Source organism: Leptonychotes weddellii, chromosome 6, assembly GCF_054177405.1.
Source record: "Leptonychotes weddellii isolate Sample4059 chromosome 6, ASM5417740v2, whole genome shotgun sequence".
NCBI classification, from domain to species: Eukaryota; Metazoa; Chordata; class Mammalia; order Carnivora; family Phocidae; genus Leptonychotes; species Leptonychotes weddellii.
In genome coordinates, this window is record NC_138374.1 from 18,159,008 (window position 1) to 18,181,303 (window position 22,296).

The following is a 22,296-nucleotide window of genomic DNA, read 5'->3' on the forward strand; positions in this document are numbered from 1 at the left end:
AAAAAAAAAAAATCACTCCACTTTCTTTATATTACATAATTATTACAAGAAAAAATAAGATGACGATGATGATGATGATTTTTATAGAGGGGTGGGAGAGGGAGAGAGAGATTCTTTAGCAGCTCCATGCCCAGCGCATGAGCCTGACGTGGGGCTCGATCTCACAACCCTGGGATCAAGACCTGAGCTGAAATCAAGAGTCAGACACTTAACTGACTGAGCCACCCAGGTGCCCCAGATTTTTAAATAATATTTTGTATAAGAGTATTACTGGAGGTATTAACTACTGACCTTCTACAAAAGTTCCATATAAAATCTATTTAGAAAATTTCCCAATTTCAGTATTTAACAACAAAGTGGTTGGCAAGCTTTGTTCTGGAGCAACTATAAAAACATCAAGAGAGGGCGCCTGGGTGGCTCAGTTGGTTAAGCGATTGCCTTCGGCTCAGGTCATGATCCTGGAGTCCCGGGATCGGGTCCCACATCGGGCTCCCTGCTCAGCAGGGAGTCTGCTTCTCCCTCTGACCCTCCTCCCTCTCCTGCTCTCTGTCTCTCATTCTCTCTCTCAAATAAATAAATAAAATCTTAAAAAATAAAAATAAAAAAAAAACATCAAGAGTAAGTTGTATTCTCTTAGAGTTCAAAGGGACAGTAGAGATCATCTAGCTCAGTAGACTGAAAAAAACATTTTAAAAATGAAAAAGAACAAAAAAGTGTTTTCTGCGCTGTAAGGGAAACTTATTTCAGAAATTAAGTGGTGTGTATGTGGTTTGTGTATTGGGTAGGGATGCAAAACAACTTGAAAATTTATTTTGTTGAGGTGATGATTAGTGAATTCTACTGCTCAGAATAGAATCAAAGAGTAAATTTCTAAAATTTCTGATATACACAGTTTAAAGTAAAGCTTTAGTTTTCATGTCATTGATAAGAATGATTCTGGGTTAACATCTAAACATTTTTTCCCCTCAATTCCAATACATCCCCTTTAGCATTTTTAGAATAGGCATGTGTCTTTACAATGAGAATTAAGGTATTCTTAACTGGAAAAGTTCTTAGCTAACCCAAATTCCCAAGTTTACAAGTGAAGAAACCTGTCCAATGTAATAGCCTTTTGATTCCCAGCCTAGTGCTTTTATCTGATACACCAAGCTTCTACTTTTTTCTTACATCCTTGTGATGTTAGAAAATGGCTAAACACAATTACTACCAAGTTTCAAAGAAGAAGCTAAAGCAAGGAAATGCTCACAAGTCTAAGTCCAAAAAGGATGACACAACGTCACCCCTGCAAGCTTTACGAAAATCTGCCATTTTCAACATTCACCTTTGATTTCAACTGAAGCAAGTGCTTCAACTTGCTTGTACTGAATGGGTGTGTCTATCCTAAAAGGGTACACAATGGACATGCCTGAGAGGAAGACAATAGTCAGTACAGAAGAGATCACAGAGCACAGCCTCTCTCTCAACATGCCTACTCTGGTCAGTGCATAATTAAACACTTCACAGGCATTTAAAACACAGCTACAAATGAAACCCCAACATGTAAGGGGAAAAAAAGTCAGATCCATTTGCAAAGGAAAAGTTGCTGAATGTGGACCTCATTGAATTCTCCTATAGTTCAACTTAACCACTCACGTCACAAACTCTAGAAAGAACACAGAGGCACAGACAAGGCATGGAACAGAACTTTGGGCTGCAGCCTTCCCCAACTCTTCTGACAAATACCCAACAGCAGCAGGACAAAGCATCATTATAACAGAAATAAAGGCTCTTTAGATGCTGGCTTTTTTTAATTCAATGAACCCACTCTTACACACAAAGTTCATGCCACGATGTCTCCAAATACAGTATTGCCAGATTATGCTGTTAATGGGTCCAATAAATTCAGTGCAAAACACTACTTCAAGCATTTTTATGTTAAGTAATTAGCACATTTGGGAAACTACCAGTATTTTCCTTAGTTTAAACAGTCATTGTCATTCCCCCAAACAATTAAAAACAACAGTTCAGTAAACTGTTTAAGACACAACAACAACAAAAAAGCAAGTGAACAGGAAAAAATTTAGTTGAGTGATAAAGCTACAGGCTCCTTCCCAAGAAGAATACTGCACATTACTAGCAGATAGCACAAAACTAGCCATCTATCTTATCTACGCTTCCCCCTAAGCTCTCGTTATCAGTTTTACAATAGAAAACCCATTACTTACAAAAAAAAATTGAAGCTGCTGTACATTTCTTAAGCTGGTTTTTGTGTGGCAATTCTGATGCAATGCTGCCCTAAAAATGAACTTTGTTTTAAACAGTGAGATATCCACACTCGGTGCGGTTAGAGCAAGGGTGGAGCCCACTCTGGGGGAAATAACACACCCAACGCAGACTTCAGTGACAGCAAACTGCACGTTAATACTGCCACAACATTTTTCAGGGCCTCAGAGTCAAAACTAATTGGTTAATCCTCCTGAAAGAAACGGGGGAGGGGAGGGCAGTTCCTCCTGCTTTCCTGCTGTGAAATAAAATATGGACTCATTCCTTTTTTGTGAAGAAAGTAAAGATAAAATGCAAGGTAGATCACGCAGCTCAACCAGCAGAATGTAAGGTGGAAGCGGACTACTATAAAGGAAGTCCAACCACGCCAACTTCTAAATTTAGCAACAGCAGCTTCTGCATATCTCAAGGTGTTGGCAACATTGCTCACTCTAGAACTTAACCTTTTGGCCTATTTGGCCAAAATAGGGGATCCAATAATGAACATAAGCATTACTTATCCTTCTCTATCAATGCTCTAGTTCTCCTGGTAATGCAGAAACAATAAAAGCATTTTCTTATCAACTAACTAGCAAGGGTTGCCTTAAAAAAAAAAAGGATTTGATTTATAAACTTGTTTTAGGTAGAATATTAAAATACAGACAAGGGAGGATTATTTTGATGGAAATCATTAATATACATACCAGACTTTAAAGAATTTTATAGGCACCTGCTTTTTCAAATAGTTTCATAGAGTTTTGATTTTCAGTTTTTTCTGATTTACAAATAAGATATTCTGTAAGATGTATACATACTGCCTAAAAAGCTTAGTGTCTAAAATAATCAGTTATTGAAACTGTCACCAAACATCTGGTTATTGTTCAAAGTGACTTTAATCAATACTACTTCCTGTATATGCACATTCAGACACACAACGAACAGTTACTTTTAACTGAACTCCTATAACTCATGGAATAAAAAATACGGTTTTTTTAGTAAAATACCCACACAGGTAAAAAAAAAAAAAAAATAAGCTATATAATCATTTACATTGAATTTAGAACAAAGAAAAGGCTTTTGGAGAAGACCAGGAAAATATTATTTTTAATGATACATGTTGTCACATTACCCTCTGCGCCAACTGCTACTTCCTCACACTGGAACAATAAATCAGTCTGCAGTACTGAACATTTTGGTATTTTCCTCTTCTTCCCCCCCCGCCCCCCATATTTTCAGAGGTGGCCTATAACAACTTCTTCCAGGATCCTAGAAAGGGGGTGCTTGCTGACTGATCTAGCCTTTTGTTGGATTATGAGGTCGCTTTTACCATAAAAATAAATCAACCCATTCAAAAATACTTAGTGCACGTGCCTGTTTTAATTATTTTTCAACCATATATATAATTATGAATCACCTGCCATCCCTTGCTGCTCCTCTATCTCAGCCCCAAACTGAACTCAAAGGTAGCAGTCGGATATATTTGAAGAATCCCATTTTGATACTTTTTGGATTTGCACTGCTGGAAATGTCTGTTTTCAAGTCAAACTTCACTTTCACAGCTGCAAAGGAAATGACAAGAGAAGAAAAACAAAGCCAATATATATCAGCAATTAATTCCATCCACAACTGCCCAGCTGTTTGTGCATGGAAGAATCAGTCTGTTTCCTTTTGGGGCTTTCACCACTGAAAATTGATACTGCACATTCAGAGACACAAGCTGTTTGTAACATGTCAGGAATGTGCACAAGATCACACAGAGTTGAAAAGACAAAATGAAATCCAGATCTAGTTTTCCTGGGACTTGCCAGTATTATTTCATGGCTAAAAAATAAAAAAATAAAAAAATCATAAAAACACCCCAATCAGAGAGCAAAATACATGAAAAAACAATCTCCCTTCTGACTATTGTCCTTCCAATAAAGGGGAAAAGCTGCCAGTGCCATCAGATTTAGCATCAGGAATAGACACTCTGATTTATTGGCACAGACAAGGTGTGACATTCTTAGGAATCCACATGCCCCAGTATGTTAAATCCAGCCAATACTTTTTGGACTACACAGTTGCTTGCCCAATGTGTAGTTATTAGGCCCTTTAAAAAAAAAAAAATCCTCATAAACGTGAAAGTTGTTGGGAACCAATGCTTTCACCACAGTGATGTAGAAAAGCAAGTTTTTCTTGGTTAGTTCAGACATTTTTTGGCACTCACATACACCTGCCTGTTTCAGGGATTCATGTAAATTTACTGATCCAATCTTCTAGGGTAACTCTCAGAAGCAATTACTTTCTCCTTCCCTCTCCATACCAGCTTTGTGGATTTTAAATAAAAACATTGTCTACTGAGTGCCAGAGGCTTAAAAATTATAGTACGGGCTCCTGCACAACTCAAAACGTGTCCTGATTCCCCTCCCTGTGCCCTTCAACTCCAATTTTATTTCAAATATTTGTTTCATTTAAATGCCATTTTGTTATATTTTCAAACACACAATATTGTAAAATAATCTGTGCTTTCAGTATGTAAAGTGACTTGTAACAAATGGTTATTAAAGTTAGAAAAAAAAGATGACATTTTTAGAAGAAAGTAATTCAAAACATATTTTAGCTATCTTACCTTTTTTTTTTTTTTTTAATGAAATTAGGTATCCCCATGATTTAACTCATTGTTCTAAGGGCTCTCCCCTTCACTTCTGCTGCACAAGAGTTCATGTACTCTTCATACCCATACATTCTCAAACACAACTTGGATGAGACACTCATCTGGGGCACCACCAGGGGCTGGGGCTTAACCAATGAAGAGAAGATAAGCACTCTGTTTCAAATACAAGAGGGACATTCCATAAGCTTCAGAATGAAGATGCTCTCAAGTGCCAGAACTCAAACCAGCACAATGAGAAGTTGTCTCCAACTAAAGCGCTGGGGAAGCACGAAGGGTCATTTGTTAAAGAATAAAGAAACACAAGGCACCTCAAATCTCAAACTTGTGGTTGACTGAAAATAAAGCACAAAACCAAAAAAAGGGCTTTTCCCTTAACAAATGTCACCAGATCAAGGATATTTCTAGTGTGAGAGAGGGAGAGAAAAGTTTAATCTTTGGCTGATGGTGACATTAAATTCTAGAAATATGGTATAACTATTAGTGACTCAGAGAGCCACAGAGATGAGCTTTGCTTGGCAAGCTTCAGCTCTGTGGAACATTCAGACTAACTTGAAATGTCTATGGGAAGGAACCTCCCCATCTATAGGACTGGCTAAGGAATGAAAAGGTCTCTCTGAGCTGTTTAAATCAGGTTAAATTCATGGTAATCCAACTAGAGCCTGAGGTGGTGTTAAAAAAGATTCTTCAAAAGTGAGGAGGTGACTATTGATAGGAAATTGCTGACTCATTTTAAAAGTGATTTCCCCACCCTGACAATTATAGTATCTTAATATTTATATTATTTTACATTTTCAAATTTACAGCAAATGTGAAAGAATTTTACAGTAAGCACTATACAAACCCTATTAGATTTTACCATTAACATTGTACTATATTTATTTTATCACACACCTCATCTACCCATTCTTCTATACAACCATTAATCTACATTATTTTTAGTGCATTTTGAAGTGAAAGGTATCCATATACATCCCCCAATACTTCAGCATGCATACCATTACCCAGAGTTCAATATTTGCTTATGGCCTTTTTTCTTATGATATAAAATTTATATACAATGAAATGCAGAAATGTAAGTGTATACTTGTACAAACGCCTATCAAAATACAGAACATTACTTTCAACCCCAGAAAGTTCCCTCATGCCTCTCCCCAGACAATGCCCTCTTCCATTTCCTCAGAGGCAATCATTATTTTGATTTTAAAGTGATTTTAGGTATCCAACTCTTGATTTCAGCTCAGGTCATGGTATTAAGCCCTTGTTAATAGGTTCCGTGATCAGGAGGGAGCCTCCTTGAGATTCTCTCACTCCCTCTCCCTCTGTCCCTCCCCAAACCACCCCCCCCCCCGTGCGCTCTCTCTTTCTAAAATAAATAAATCTTAAAAAAAGAGTTGATTTTAAACAACTCTAAATAGTAGTCATGTCTTTGCAACCTATGCGTTAGAACATTCCCCACTACGTCACATAACTTGGCTGCACAAAGTGATCAGGCGTGAATGAAACAGATGGAAGAAGCCTAAGAAGAAATTATAAAGTTAAAAGGAAGTGTAGACTCTAGACTCATCTGCTCCAATTACTCCACTTCTTAGGTGAAGGAAACAAAACTTCAAAAGTTTGGCTGCCTGTACCAGTCAGCCAGCTGGTCAGTAATTTATTGGTTGGGCCTAGTCTAAGGTTCTTAGGCAGCAGCTCTACACTTGGCTTTAGGATGAAGAGAACAGAAGTTTGGGAGAGAATGCTGGCTCAGAGGAAGACCTCTGCCACTTACAGGCTATACATCTTAAGAAAGTTTCTTGGTTTTGGTTTTTTAAACTCCTCTGAGTCTTAGTTTTGTCCTATGTAAAACAAGGAAAATCTTTTTTTTTTTTTAATTTTATTTATTTATTTGCGAGAGAGAATGAGATAGAGAGAACATGAGAGGGGGGAGGGTCAGAGGGAGAAGCAGACTCCCTGCTGAGCAGGGAGCCCGATGTGGGACTCGATCCCAGGACTCCAGGATCATGACCTGAGCCGAAGGCAGTCACTTAACCAACTGAGCCACCCAGGCGCCCAAAACAAGGAAAATCTTAATTCATAAAAGTTGTACGGCTTAAAAGAGATAGCCTTTGTAAAGTGCCTGGCATGCAGTAAGTGATCCAAAGAAGGAAACACAAGAAGTGGAAGCAAAATCAACAGTTCTGGGCATAGTTCAAGCATATGCCCATTCACATACTGCTTCGAAGCTTTTGTGCTACTCCTGTGTTTGCTCTCATTTCACATACGCAAAGAAAAAATAGCAAATAAAGCAGAACTCTTTATTCGCTACAGAGGCAAGCGATTTTTTACGTCTGGGAAAAAAAATGCTACTTGTTTTCTCTTTGCCTTCCTACTATGACAGAACTGGAATGGTAGGGGGAGGGAAGAATAGACTTTTGACTTTGTAGTGACTACTTACACCATATAATACTTATATCTCCACCAGTCTTTGTATAAAGAGCTCCCTTTCCCTAGCGTGATCTCCCTTTTAACCACCAAGTGAGAATTCAAGGCCCAGTTAAAATCTAGCCTACTTTCCTAATCTACTCAGAACAAAATTAAAGCTTCTTCATCCTGTGTTTCCATTATGCTTTAAATAACAGCATTATAGAACTCATACCAGATGGCTGCTTCCATTAGTTTCCCTTACTTCAATGGGAGAATCTTTGTATTCCAATGCCTAGCACATGGAAACTGTCCGTAAGTGCTGAATGGATATGCCTGGATAATGGGTACTCAGTTATGATCAAAGTAGCAGAAAACAAACAAACAAACAAACAAAAAACAAACCAAAACACTAAGCCCAAACACTCACCAAAAAGGAAAGCAAAGTGCTAGAAAAGTGGGGGGCAGGGAGATGATCACAGGGCATGAAATTAAAGAGATTAAAAGTCAACTGTGTGCAAACTCTTGTGTTCTTGGAGAAGTAACTGCTGCTAAGCAGTTGAAGTGCCACTGGAATAATTCAAACTGCTATGTGCTTTAAATACCTATCCTGTGTACCACCCACAACAGCTCCACTGGGCAGTACTACTAGGTTCCTTTTATATATGAGAATACGGAGACTCCAAGAGGTTAAGCATATAAGGTCACACAACTCGTGGCAATGGAGATAAAATAGAGAAGTGATTTTTTTCATTACAAGTGATTTTCATAATAGGCCAATTTTACACAGAGTGTGGGGAGGCTCTGGGATTAACAGAACCCAGATAGGGGAGGGACAACCAAATAGCACAAGAGATTCAGCTGAGGGAGCAAAACTCAAGGGGAGAAAAAAGACCTGGCCAAGAAAAACAAAACAAAAACAAAAAAACCAAAGCTGAGACAATTAAGAGTAGTAGGATTCAGCTCCATGGAATAGTCTGCCATCCTGGAGTTACGAAACCTAAGTCAGAAATGGCCCTAGAACCATAGCAGTGCTAAATCATAGCTCTTACTCTTATGACACTCCCAACCCAAACCAACTGTTCTCAGAAGTAATAAATACAACATGGATAACTCCTTGATAAAAATGCCAACCATGGTGTTCATGCTTCAGAAGATAATGAGAGCCTTGCCAAGTTGGTGAAATTCAACTCTTGTCTGCAGGCATCTGGCTATATTCCGTAATTTCCCATTTAGGAAAACCCTGGTTTTGCTTCCCTTGCAAAGATGGATTTGTGAAGGAAAGCCTTCACGTTGAAGTTCAAAGCTTCAAGTGCCACAGCCCTCTAGCTTACCTCCAACATAGCACTCATTACATCGACTCACAATTTTCTGTTTGCTGGTATAGCTCTCATATGTGCTGTGAGCAACTGGCAGGCAGGGCCCCTAAGCACCTAGCATAGGGCAAGTTCAAAAAATATGGATGGTAAATGAATAATATCCTTTGCCTATTTAATATCTGATAGATGGTTATTTGTTAAAAGAGGTAATCCAGGATTTAAAGATGAAGCAGTTACAGAAAAGGCAAGGTTGGGAATAAGTGAAATATGGTTAATGTTCAAAATTAGGTTTTTTGCTGGATAAAAAAAGTATACAACATAACCTACAATGATTGGCAAGTTAAGCCTAATAAAGCTGACGGAGAAGTTCAGTAAATCATTAGGTCTAAAGATTGGACATGATCCCCATTTAAGATAAAAATTAACCAAACTGGTGAGTTTGTATTGTATCTGAAAGTTGCCAAACTTGAAGTGGAAAAACAGTATGTGGCTTTGACTCTCCCAGGGCATAATACTTCCCAAAACAATGCATTTTATTAACCACCTCTTAGAGGAAGATAAAGACTACATGGGAAAAAAAAAAAACCAAAACATTAAAAAGTGAAGAGTAAATGTTTATGTGCTATTAAAAAACCTGCATTCACAAATAATTTCTGCTTTGGGGAAAAGTCCAAAAAAAAAAGGAACAGAAAACAAGTAAGTGTAAATGCACTATGGCCACATGACCTAGACATTCATGACACATGCAATTTCTTTTTTTTTTTAAGATTTAATTATTTATTGAGAGAGAGGGAGTGAGTGAGCACGGCATGAGCAGAGGGAGGGACAGAGGGACAGAGAGAATCTCAAGTCAACTCTGCACTGAGCACAGAGCCTGATGCAAGGCTCAATTTCACGACCCCAAGATCATGACCGAGCTGAAATCAAGAGTTGGACGCTTAACCAACTGAGTCACCCAGATGCTTCTGCAATTTTTTGTTAAAAATATTACTGTTGTTTTGATTGGTTCCATCCAAGGGTGTGGGGGACCAGAGCAGACATTTTTTAATTGTTGCTTTTTCTAAACATGAGAAAAAAAATCTCTTTAGTTGAAAAAATGTTTCACATTTCAAATAATTTACCCAATTAAAAAAAGCCTTCTTTTTTAATCTTCAGAAATTTAAGTATTCTCATCCAAAAAAAAAGTCTTCAGGTACTTAGCCTCAAACACTGCTATAAGGTAGGTAGTTGGGCAAGCTGACAAATCACATGACTTAAAGGACTAACAATCTTCTCTCAGATCAAGCTCTGGAACACATGTTCCCTATTCATTACAAGAATACATACTATCCTCTAAAACAGAAAGTTCCAAATCCCCCAAATGCTACCATAAAAATCAGGGCACGAGACAGGTTTAGAAATGTTCTCCTCCTTTTCATTCCCATTCTTCAATCCCTCCAGTTCCACCTGCCCTCAGTGAAAGTATCTGTAGATAGTTGGTAGATTTGCTACCTTTCTATTTCCTTAAGCAAACTGGTAGTATGATAGGAGGTTCAATTAAAACAAAAACGAGGGGCGCCTGGGTGGCTCAGTCAGTTGGGTGTCTGCCTTCAGATCAGGTCATGATCTTGCCTTCCTGGCACTGAGCTCTGAGTCAAGCTCCCTGCTCTGCAAGGAGTCTGCTTCTCCCTCTCCCTCTGCCCCTGCCCCTCCACCTGCTTGTGCTCTCTCTCCTGCTCTCAAATAAATAAAATCTTTAAAAAAATAAAACAAAAATGAACACAAAAACTGGCCTATAAACACATCTCTTATCATTTTAGAAACACTTTCAGTTTAGTGCATCATACTTTCTGCCCCCAAGTATTACGCTAATTGGAGAATATCAACTTGTTCTGTGCCAAATCTACAGCTGCACTGATTTTAATCTACTCTCATTTTAGATTTTAAAAATTTACCTTTAAATTCAAAGTTGGTAAGTCAATTAATCAATAAATCTTTCTACTTCTGGTTGAATTCATTTATTCTTTTAACAATAATTCATTGAACACCTATCACGTTCTACAGTTGAGGATGTAATATGGTGGAGAATGTAAGAAATGAATGAGACATTATCTCTGATCCTAAAACACTAGCAACTTAGTGGGCTGGGGGGAGAAGAAGGGAGAGACAGCTTCTTAAGCAATTATATTAGCCCACTGTGTTATCATATTATAATAGACATATTATGAACTCAGAGAAAAGAGCCAATTTGAAAGGTTCCTAGGAGTTATACTTGAGCTTGGTCTTAAAAGGTTTGGTGGGGGGATGATGTACAATTCTGGCAGAAAGATATGAAAAGACAATATGCTTCTTAATAAACTTGTATTTTAACATGTAGCTTTATTTTTTAAATTTTATTTATTTATTTTTAGAGTAAGAGAGAGAGTAGGAGCATTAGAGGGAGGAGAGAGAAAATCTTAAGTAGGCTCCACGTCCAACATGAAGCCCAACACACGGCTCTATCTCATGACCCTGAGATCATCACCTGAGCTGAAATCAAGGGTTCAAACGCTTAACCAAGTGAACCACCCAGGCACCCCACCTGGCTTTACTTTAAATAAAAGTATCACTAATGGCAACTAATACAAAAGGGAAATAAAAATTGTCACTAGTTAACAACTTACAGTGGTTTGTATAATTTAAACTATAGGAACCCTACAATCTACTAGCAAACCATATAGTTTTGTGTCATGAGCTTTTGCTAATCTTCTGACTTGTGCGCTAAGAAAAGAATCTCAAAAGCCATTTGTATCCTTTCTTGGAACAATGTTTGTTCTTAAGCTGCACTAACCAATGACTTAGAAATAATTAAGACCAATTATCTTGAAGCCAGTCATACTGTGATCTGCCACCATATCCTCATGGAAGGAGGAATAAGAATGTTCTAGGTTAATACCACAGTCAGTATACAAAGACATGGTCAACCTGGAACAGGTACACCATACTCTATGGGCTCAAATCCTTAAAGGTATCAAGTACAAGGATGGTAGATTTAATGGGAGGGGCTGGGAAGAAAAAAGAAAAACACAACTAATCACAAGTATTGTGTTTGTTAAGTCGCCTAAATTTTCAAGTTCAAGGCTCAGAAAGATGTTGATACATATGAGAAAGGTTCTTTTGTGGGCTAATCTGACAAAAGTAAAAGGGATGCCACATTAAATTGCTGAGAACAGATTACCCACTTTGATCAGGTTACTACCGATGTGAAAATGTCATAAGGTTAAAGTTTAAGATAGGTTTCCACATGAAAGTACACATAAATAACAAATCTTCCATTTTTATGAAGAACAATATGAAGGGCGCCTGGGTGGCTCAGTTGGTTAAGCGACTGCCTTCGGCTCAGGTCATGATCCTGGAGTCCCAGGATCGAGTCCCGCATCGGGCTCCCTGCTCTGCGGGGAGTCTGCTTCTCCCTCTGACCCTCCCCCCTCTCATGCTCTCTCTATCTCATTCTCTCTCAAATAAATAAATAAAATCTTTAAAAAAAAAAAAAAAGAACAATATGAAGATCATTATTTACAGCACACACTATGTGACAACCTAAGTGAAAATTATCTAAAACGGAGAAATTAAGGTAGGATTATTTATATTATGTGAATTCTTTAAAGATTCTTTGCCAGGTTCTTTCAGATAGTAATCTCCCCTGTGTTTAACACATTATACTGGGATGCAAGAGCCATGTGTACTTTATATTCATGAATTCACACCTATAATACCTAAGCTCTGACAAAGAAAGAAAAAAAAAACTGTTACAAAATGTTCAGACTGAAAGGTTTGATCCTGGAGTAGGAATTCCTCAGTGAAACACATACCTTTGGACAGTGTAGTAGGTTAACTTTCTCAGAATAGTTAGAGAAAAGAAAAAACAACAACAACCAAAAGCCTCATGAGAACTGCTCCTGAGCCTTTGAGAAGGGAGGTGACTAGAACAGTACAAAAACTGGGTGGAAGAGGGCGGAGGAAGAGCTAAGAAAGCGCATGAAGAGACATCCTAAAGGGGCCAAGAGTGACGAGAGAGAAGGAGGATCAAGTAACTGTGGCAGCAGCATGAGGCTGGGCATACCCAAAGGGAGCTTTGTGGCTTATTTCAAGGGGGTGGAACACTGAGAACAAGTGGACAATTTTTATTTTCTTTAACTGAAAGGCTGCTGTGCAATCCTACAAATGAGAAAAAGAAAAAGGAGTGTTTTTCCAATATAGAAAGCTAGGATGTAATAAATGGCTATCACTTGAAAAAAAAAACAAAAGAGAATACCTTATAATATATAAAAATGAAAAACTGAGAACTTTGAGGAAAAGCAATATAAGTCTATGTAAACCCAGAGCTGCATTATTTATTGATTGTCATGACAAAGCTTTTTATCCTGTGGACTATGCCATCGTTCAAACAACAAGATCCCCATAAAGCACACTGACAAGAATGTTGGGGTATGTGAAGCAGTGTAAGGTTTTTCTTCACTCCAACTCTCAATGTGGCAGCTTATGGAAACAATTCTTAATGGCTGAGTTTTTAAAACTCACTCCAAGATAAGCAGGACTGTGACTCCTGTGGGCTATTTCCAAGTTGCCAAGTCATTAATCTAAAACAGCTCTCAACCCCTTTAAACTGATTCCTGCTGGCCCAATATAATAAATGATATGGTGTTTTAAATAAAAAGGAGGGAGAGGGAAGAAAGAAGACCCAAACGAGTACCTCTGGAGTTACTTTTAAGTTTAAAAAAAAACTGGAAGCAATACGGTAATATACATTTACTACGGTATTTTTCAATCATGTGCCTGGAAACTACAGAAAGGAATTTGGAAAGGCCTTCTGCCAGAAGCAAATTACTTTCTTCAATTTCAAGTTTAAACAGTTATTACCTTTGCTACACCCCCAGAAATGAAAGCTAAAAAAAAAAAAAAGATATTTCAAATATATTTCAAGCTTTTTGCAGATGATTTACTACATTAATCAAATCTGTTCATTCCTGTAAGCATTAGTTAATACCTTCCTACAGGAATTGGAAGGACATTGTGCATTCAACAAGTGTTTGCCTTTGCTATGACATAAAAGTCAAGATGTACATAAACCAGTAAACAATCAGTGCATCTAGACCAATGTTTTTAGTATAGTGAGAACAGAGCAACCAGCCACAGCTTTAGCGTTTTGGATCATTGGTTTAAAAACAAAGATTTGTAGCTAGGACTCAAAAGAGGAATCTAAACATGCAAATCTTAATATAAAGCGGTTATAGAGATCATACCATTATTAGAAAACACTCATGGAAATACTCTTATTTCAGTTATTTCCAAAATAACTAGACAAATTTTATCACAAAACAATATAAACAAATTATAAGTGCTTAAAACTTATGAAGGAATCCTAATCATAGTCATAGTTGATTTATTAGGATGAGTAAGATCAGAAGTAAAAAATAAAAGTTGCTTGGTCTTCTGAAGATGATGAGCTCAATGTTGTGAATAAAAAATTGCTGAATTAAATAAAGCAGGTTTTCCTCAAGTCATAACGGGGGTGGAGAGTTCTTTCTACAAGGTAGGGAGTTGTTATAGACCCCCACCATATACATACAATAAATCCAGAATCCTAGAGGGTAATACCCTCAGTTAAAAGGTAGACCAAAAAAATCTATCCACCAACAGAAGGAATTAAAAAGCACACACACACAGACCAAAAACAACAACAACAAAAAACAAAAAACCAAAACATCTTAATCTGTCTTTTCCAGAATGCTGAGTGGGAAAAGAAAAAAGTCTCCCCTGAGAATCTGTAACAACAGGCCTACTCTTCAAAGAATTTGGTATTTGAAAAAAAAAAAAAATTACACACACACATACTCTCCAACATGGTCCAAAAAATCCTAAGCCAACAGAATAACAAAGTGGCCTTAGGTTGGTAGCACCACTGATACCCCACAAAAAGGGAACATAAATTCTGTCTGGAGAAAGGTGCTCTCAAAACAGACTGCCTAAGGATTTCCACAGATAAAATTCTGCCAAGTTAAAAATTCAAAATTACAAAGCACATGAGTAACAAACCACATTAAACAAAAGTCAGCAGAAACAACAGAGAGTAGAATTTGATACTTCCCCCTAAGAACTGCAGACAACAGAATACTAAGACACAGAATATAAAATAAGTTTTTTTTTTTTTTACAATGTTCAAAATCCTTAAAGATAGAATTGGAAGCACGAGAAACAAGATGTTATAAAGGAAGACCAATGGAGCTGAAAAACTACAGAATAATCGAAAAAACATAGTGAATGGATTAAACAGAGTAGACTAGACCCACGTAGAGAGAATAAACTGGAATCTAAATTTGAAAAAACTAGCCAGAATGGCAGAGAGACAAAGAAATGGAATGTGTAAAAGAGAGGCTAAGAAACAGAGAAAGCAAAGAGATCCAACATACCAGAGTTTCTAAAGAGGAAACAGAATAGGGGAGAGGTCATATATGAGGAAATCATGCCTAGAAACTTCGGAGACAAATCACCTATAAAAGACTTAATTACATTTGCAATAGATTTCAAAGAAAAAAGTCATAAGACATAGAAATAATAGTGCTGAGAGAAGATAGCAGTCAGCCTAGAACTGTAAATCAAACAGAACTATCAAGAGTAAGTAAAAAAACAAAAACAGAAACAAAAAGAAAAAACAAAAAACAAAAAAACTATCTTACTAAAGAGTTCTATAAACTCATTAGAGAAGCTTTTAGAGGATGGATTTCAGAAAAATTAAAACTAGAAGAATGGAGATGGAAGAGGAAGGAAAATGGTAAACAAGTGAATAATTTTTAAAATACCATATAAAAGAATAGCAATAACAAATGCAGAAGGTTAAAAAAGTGGAACTAAAATCCTGATAAATAATATCACAGAATATGGAAATAGAGAATGATAGTTAAAATGTTTTAAGATCCTTGTATTGTTCAGAAGGGGAGAAAGAACTATTGATTTTAGACTGATAAAACTTTAATCTGATAAGATTATCCAGAATATATTTTAAAAATCACTAAAAAAAGAAAAAAAAAAAAGACAACCTAATCTGTTTATTAGTAAAAGATCTTTAACAGGTACTTCCCAAAAGAGAATGTCCAAATGACCAATGAATGAAATGCCTGTCATCATTAGTCATCAGGGAAATACAAATTAAAACCACAAGAAATATGCTATCTACCTATCAGTATGGTTAAAATGAAAACAAAAAAATTGTTAATACCAAGTATTGGCAAGGATGTGGAGCATCTGGAACTCAAACAGTACAAATCCTTATGCCAATTAGTCCAGTATTTTGGAAAAATTTTTGGCATTATCTACAAAAGTTGGACACACACATACCCTGTAATCTAGCTACATCTCTCCCAGGAATACACTCAACAGATGCATGCATGTGTATACACAGACACAAAGACACACAAATATATGAACAATAAATTATATATATATATATATATAAGAACACTAAAAACAAGAATATTCATGGCAAAATTATTTTTTAAAAAAGATTTTATTTGAGAAAGAGAGAGAGCGAGCACGAGTGGGGGGCAGGGGCAGCGGGAGAGGGAGAAGCAGCCTCCCCACTGAGCAGGGAGCCCAACATGGGGACATGGGGCTTGGGGCTCGATCCAGGACTCTGAAATCATGACCTGAGCCTGAGCAGAAGGCAGACGTTTACCGGACTGAGCCACCCAGGTGCCCCCAGAATTATTTTTAATAGCCCAAAACTTGAAACAATCTGAATGACCATCCACAAAAAGGATAGATTATTGTACATTCATATCAAGGATTACAAACAGTAATGAGATAAACTATTGTTACAATGCAACAACATGGATGAATTTCACAGACAAAAATGTTGAGCAAGAGAAGCCAGATACAAAAGAGCAGATACTGAATGATTCAATTTATATAAACTCAGAAGCAGGCAACACTAAACTACGAGGTGCCAAGATTATGGCTACCCTTGCGAGGAGGAGATACTGCCCAAGAAAGCAGGCACCCCAGGGGGTTGCTGGTGTTCCAGGTCTTCATTTAGGTGATATTATACAATGAACACACCTGTCAAACTCTAGCTTATGATTTGTGTACTTTTCCATAGATTAGTGGTTTACCTAAAAAAATTAAGATAATCTACGAGAGAGGAAAGTTTCCCTTTCTTCTGTAGCAAGAACTTATAACTTGATGCCATCTTTTCTGTTGGCTAGTTTAGCTCTCTGGAAAAACTTAAATCCTCTTTCTCACAAAACCAAAGCATTTTCCTAATCTAAACTCTTTAAGTTGTAATCCAAGCTCTCTCACACATGTTGGAATTGTCTATTTCCTATAAAAACAAGAACAAATTAAGTAATCCATATAATTTTAACTATTCAGCATGGAGGAATAAATTGAGAGATTCTCAAACAGAATTTAGGTCTCAAATCAGTATACTACATACTCCACTTCTTCACATTAACAGAGTGAACAGACTGAAATGCACAGTACAGCTAAAATGATCACAATGTTCAAACACTGGTCAACAGCAATGTTAAGTATTAACACATTCCATTGTCTGACCTCTTCAACAGCTTCTCCCATCTTCAGAATGCGTTACCGTTTTTCAGTAAGTAGAAACATTCCCAATACATTTAAATATAAATTAGGGTTCACAGTGATTAAAAAATTAAGACATTGTTCAAAATTAAGTCATTATGTAAAATAAAAGCAAGAAACTGTGTAATTACTAATGTACAACAGATAATCAGGAATTCTTTATTTCCCCCTGTATAACCCATCTCTGCTGGGTTAAGATTCTGAAATTCCTATTTAAAACCAACACATGGGGCACCTGGGTAGCTCAGTCAGTTGGGCACCTGCCTTCGACTCGGGTCGTGGTCCTGGGGTCCTGGGATTGAGCCCCATGTTAGGCTTTCCGCTCAGCGGGGAGCCTGCTTCTCCCACTTCCCCTGCTTGGGCTCTCTCTCTCTCTCTCTCAAATAAAATAAAATAAAATAAAATAAAATAAAATAAAATAAAATAAAATAAAACCAACACATTTCAGTGTTACACTCTTGCCCTATCATAAGAGAATTTTCTGATTCTTACTGCACAGAACATTACCTTCATGTTATCTTACTTTTGCTTAACACTGTTTTATCTCATGGTCCAAGAATCTGATAGAGAATGTGACATGAAAATTTATCTGTTGGCAGAACGCTACTTTCTGATGTTATTGAAGAGCAAAGGCTCAGGGGGAGGATTCCCAGAAAAAAAGTGGAAGATTTAGTCTCATTCACTAACTTACTAAAATTGCTTACTATTTTGAAAATTTTTGTGGCACACTTCATACTTTCAAATATATAAAGAATAGATATGTATTCTCAATAATAAAAAATCTAAGAGCACGCAGAACTGGGTTCTAGTTCCAGTTCTAACTCTGATTCTAACTCACAGCATGATTTTGGCCAAGTTACTCAGTCTTTCTGGGCCTCAGTTTCCTCAACTACAAATGAGAGGATTGAATCGGATGTCAAAGACTTCATACAATGCTAACATTTTATGATGAGTCTATTGAAGAAAAGTATCGCGGAATAGAAATTTACATGGATGATTATACTACCTAATCACAGTTAACACGAAAGAAAAAGCAAATAGTTAATCCTTCATTAACCAGTCTATTTGTTATGGAAGGTCTTCAAGCAAATGGATATTTCTTTTTCCTCTACAAGCACTTGTATTCCACCTATGTATTGTTTTTACGTGCCCTATAGACAGACTCTGAAATACAGTACCAATTTGCTTCCTTCCTTACAAAAGTACTGCTTTGAAGATGCTCTCATTTTAAGTTCCCAAAGGCTTGACTCTAGTCAATCCCCTCACTTAGACCTCTCCAAGACCAACCAGCAGTAAGAGAAAAAAAATACAATCCTTTTCTAGACTGTACTACACCAATAAAAGTGAGTGCCACTGAATAAATCAACCCATAAGCCCCTGTCCACTATCTACACTGTCAGGAAGCCATCAACGTTACCTGCATCTACCTTGGCTGTAGTATGTGGCTTTGCTTGATGAGCCCCACCAGCTGGAACACTATGGCTTCATCTTTTTTAAAGATTTATTTATTTATTTTAGAGAGAGACTGTGCAAGTGGTATGTGTGTGGGGGGGGGAATCTCAAGCAGACTCTGCACTGAGCAAGGAGCCCAACTCGGGGCTGGATCTCAGGAGCCTGAGATCATAACCGAAGCGGAAACCAAGAGTCAGACACCCAACCGGCTGAGTCACCCAGGTGCCCTTGGCTTCATTCTTCTTTTTATCTTTCATATTATATAGTGAGTCTTTGAGAGTAACAGACACTAATAGGAGAGATACAACTGCATTTTGTGCTAGCAGAGCTCAGGCTGTATGAATAGCAAAAATAGCTGAAAAGACCTTAAAGGTCATCTCGTCCAATTCTCTCTTTGTACTTGTGAGATTTCAGAGGTGCCTAAGGTCACTACCTAAGGTCATACAAAGCACTTATCTCTTGACTTCAGGTCGGTACTTGCTGCTTAGGAGAAAATGCTCAAATTGGAACCCTCTCTCCTACGGAACATGTCGTCACTCCTTTGTATCATCAATGAAACATTCCACCTCAACAGAGATGTCATAAAACATTTCGAACCTATCTGACCAATGTCAAAAATGAAGTTGTGCTAATGTACATAACCTACCAGTGTACTAAACTTAAACAGACATTAGAGTATAAAATTTCAAGGAAGGAAGGAGCTCTGGGTAATATTGTTCCAGTGGCAATCAAAGATGTTTAGGATGGTTAGATGAAAGAAATAACATCCTGAGGTTGTTCTAAAACTTTGAGAATAAAATAGTGGAATGGTTAGAATGCAGAGAAAGTATTTAATTCTTCGTAAAGGAATTGTGTGGTTTATAAAAAGAAAAAAAAAACTACTTCAATTACAGCACTAGTCTAAAACATTCAAATGCTCTTGGGACCTTCTTTTAAAAATTTATTCAGAGGGGGTTTCTCCTTGTCATTCAGTTTTTGCAGCACACATACCCATATTTAATTCACTCTCTGACTATAACCTAGTATTTAACCATTGTTCACATTCTTATCTGGGCACATGTCCAACCTCTTCCTCCAAGAAACACTAGAATAAACTTTAATATATTAGGAAATTAGAAAAATAAAATGAACAGGAGAGAAAGCAAATGCATTTTCACACGAAGTACAGGATACAGCTGTGATATGTCATCTGTCAAGCTTACAGACTATCTCCTTAACTAAAAGAAAAATTACAGGACTCTCCTTAGCTGAACAGGAAGTAGCAATCTAAAAAAACATAAATGTTCCCAAGCCCCAGTTCTATTCCCTTCACTTCTCATTTCCAGCACCTACTCACCCTTTGACCAGGCCTGTGTAATACACGCATTCAAACAGCCTTGATGAAGTGTCAGTAAACATATGGATGACAAGTATTTTGAGAGTCCACAGAATAACCTTTAATCATGATGTCCCCAAATAAAACACCTGTGTTGGCTGTACTCTTCTGAAGAAACAGGTTGTAACAAAAATGACAAAACCTGCCTTGGCTCTTAAGAAGTTTGTATTTCTATGTATGATCCTTAGTCTCCCATTTCTGAAAGTTGTTTCTATGGCACCAAAATATAACTTAAAAAACCCAGAATTTCCTTTTCTATCCTTTGCAGGATACTATGTAAACTCATAAATATCAGGCACCTTACCCAGGCCCAAGGCAACAGAGGTGGAAAAGAAGAATTTCATAATGGAGCTAACATGTGATTTATAAATTATAATTTAAAAAGACAAAAGCCAAGCAAAGAAGCAGTTAAGAGAATGTTCTAGGCATTAGACGCCACATGAGCAAAAGCAGCAGTATATTTGGGACCAACAATAATTTAATAGCATGGCAAATCTTTCCTACAGCTCCACTTTAAGTCAGTTAGTTGGATACTTCAGATGTTTACTAGAGGTGCTCCCATTAAATCAACAGGTCATATTCAAAATGGTAGTTCTACATACATATAAGAGAGGCTCAAAACAAAGGAAACTATGATATGCTCAAATGGGTGTGTTTACAGAAGAGAGGAAGTGGTGAGCATTTTAAACAAGAAAACACTGTAAAGTCACTTCCAAAATAATACCCCTTTCAATCTTTTGATTTTCCCAGCTTATCTTTTCAATCAACTGGAGGAGAGCAAAGCAGTGTTGCCACAGTTCTCACAAAGTACTATCACCATGGGTCTGACTATACAAAAACAGAGCTAACCCTCAAACCAACCTGGGAAGTCACCAGAAAGTCACCATCTTGTCAATTAGATGGTATATATTAGAAATGAAAAGAAAAGCTGTACGGAAAAAGCAATAAAAGAACACATGGAATAGAGAAAAGGAACTCTTTCTGAGATCTTCTCCTCCCACAGGAGGCTCCACAATTTATGAACAGCTGGGAAATTTCCTTTTCACAGGAAAAGGAGGACTTCTTAGTTCACATTAAAGTGGAAATGACAAAAACTATATCATCACACAGAAAAAAAGGTGTTTCCTGAAGGAAGGAGACAGTACTGCATTTAAATACACACACACACACGGGAAAAGCAAAACACATGTAGACAACAAGCAGAAAAAATCTTTTTCAAGAGATAAAGGATAAAATAACTATATCAAGGAAACACTACATGGTAGGAGTTAGCCTCAGTGGGATAATCACTTTGTCCCAGAGGGTTAGCTCAAGTGCAAATACACTTAAGGGGAATAACAAAAACATATTTGCACTTCATGCAGGGATTCTTATCGCTATTTTAATAAATACCTAGTTTCAGCTTTTCTTCCACATGCACACAAAAAGAATCTAATCTGTTTCATCACTAACTTACCAGTAGTTCATATAATTCAGATTATTTCAAAGAATTAAGGCTTGAATGGTTCGTTCTTTAAAATACACTGATTTTTTTTTTTTTTTATTTGACAGAGAGAGACACAGTGAGAGCAGGAACACAAGCAGGGGGAGTGGGGGAGGGAGAAGCAGGCTTCCCGCTGAGCAGGGAGCCCGATGCGGGGCTCCAACCCAGGACCCTGGGATTAAGACCTGAGCTGAAGGCAGACGCTTAATGACTGAGCCACCCAGGCGCCCCTAAAATACCCTGATTCTTAAGCATACTTCTTCATTCTACAAAAAGTATTCTTGCAGAGCCTACTAAGTGCTAGACACCATTTCATGCTAGGTACACAGTGGAAAACAAATTTCCTGTCCTCAAGGAGCTTACATTATTCACAACTGTGAAGGATAAGTTTTAAAAATCCCTTTGTCTACTTTCGCTTTACAGACAGGGCAGTGGATTTCAAACTTTACAGTTTTTACAGCAAATAGAATCACATGAGGAGCTTTAAAAAATTTTTCCAATACCCAAGCTACACCCCATTCCCTTTAAAATAGGATCTTGGAGTAAGACTCAGATATGAGTATTTTTCAAGTTTCCTAGATGACTCCAAAAAACAGTATATTGAATACTAATGAATTAGAGCACTGGTTCTCAACTTTGGGCCTTTGAAGGAATGGAAAATAAAAATAAAGAATCCCTAGAAATATATTCCCCTATCTTCTCCCTATCATACCAACCAAATCAGAAGGTTCACTGAGGGTACAGGACAGTTTACTCTGTGGGAAGGGGA

At 37.3% G+C, this 22,296-nt stretch overlaps 1 long non-coding RNA gene across 1 annotated transcript in view; it reads right to left on the bottom strand.

The window, feature by feature from the left end:
* Window positions 1–611: 611 nt before the first annotated feature.
* Window positions 612–22,296, bottom strand: part of LOC145722145 (uncharacterized) — a 62,745-nt gene continuing 41,060 nt past the window's right edge. The window contains exon 4 of the long non-coding RNA XR_014146204.1: window positions 612–5,047. This is a non-coding gene — a long non-coding RNA (uncharacterized LOC145722145). The remainder of the gene's footprint in view (window positions 5,048–22,296) is intronic.